The sequence below is a fragment of the Geospiza fortis genome, unplaced genomic scaffold, assembly GCF_000277835.1.
Source record: "Geospiza fortis unplaced genomic scaffold, GeoFor_1.0 scaffold118, whole genome shotgun sequence".
NCBI lineage: Eukaryota > Metazoa > Chordata > Aves > Passeriformes > Thraupidae > Geospiza > Geospiza fortis.
This window is the reverse complement of record NW_005054380.1, coordinates 2,229,200-2,230,349: the sequence shown is the minus strand read 5'-3', so window position 1 is coordinate 2,230,349 and position 1,150 is coordinate 2,229,200. Positions and strand designations below refer to the sequence as shown.

The 1,150-nt window shown below is 49.4% G+C and overlaps 1 protein-coding gene across 1 annotated transcript in view; it reads right to left on the bottom strand.

The window, feature by feature from the left end:
• Positions 1 to 1,150, bottom strand: part of STK25 (serine/threonine kinase 25) — a 20,070-nt gene that overhangs the window by 5,393 nt on the left and 13,527 nt on the right.

The following is a 1,150-nucleotide window of genomic DNA, read 5'->3' as shown; positions in this document are numbered from 1 at the left end:
GGATCAAACCTAGCTGGTTTAAGATGGAATCATACAACGGTGAGGAGGACAAAGTTTTCAGTTCTAGTTTCTTACCAAGTGCAAAGAATAACACACATAACCAGCAGAGAAGCAGATTTCCAACCTGGACAAGTTCTCTTTCAAGCCCCCTCTACTGCACACAAAACCAGGTTATTTCTGAGACTGCCCAGAACCCTTCCTGTTCCTAATTTTGCTCAGTGAGATTTTCAGAGCCAGCAAAAGTCTCATCAAAGGAAAGAGGGATCAAAAAACTGGGGCAAGGGAATCAAACCAGCAGAAATGAAATGTCCAAGAAGCCACTTCCTGCCTGGAGCTGGTGCAACAAGGTGAGTAAGGAAAAGCTCAAAATGCATTTACAGCCACAGCCCTGAGCACTCTGCCCCAGGAGGCTCCTAAACTGAACAGAGACCCAGACATCAGGGACTCTGCTGCATAAACAAACTGCATCACAAACCAGCATGGTTTTCATGCGGTTTCATCTCATAGCTCTGGGCCTACAAGAGCCAGGTCAGTGGCCTCATGCTCTGACTCTGAAAGTCAAGGCCCATGGAGCACAGAGAGGCTGGTCAGATACACTCCCAATTTCCAAAGCAGAGTGGTCTCAAGAGCCTGCTTTTCAGAATGACCTCTGGTGCCTGCCATGCAGCAAACCCTCCTTCCACAGAGCACCAGGCCTGAGAAAAGAGTTAAGTCCAGAAACTATTCCTGGAAAAAGCACAGCTCTCTGCTGGGCCATGCCATCAGGATCCAGAAGAGGAACTCCTCAGGACCAGGAAAGGGTGTCTGTCACCAGCAGCTCAGGAGCAGAACCCCGACATGCAGCATCTGATTGATTTCTTCCAAAGCATAATCTCCTTTCCTACCATTCTGCTGGAAAGAGCAAGCAGAGCTCATGGCCAGCAGCCACCTTATGATTATCCTCCTCTTCCCTGACATCACCCAGCTGGAAAGGTGATGCTGACACAGACACCATCCTGTCATTAATGGCAGCTCTTACTCCAACTCCACATCTCCATCCAGACCACAAGGCAGGGGAACTGGCTAGGTTCTCTAAACAGATGTTCTCTGCCTGCCTTCCAGAAGCTGGGTGGCAGGGAACTCCTTGGTCTTGGCATTCTACCAACAGCCG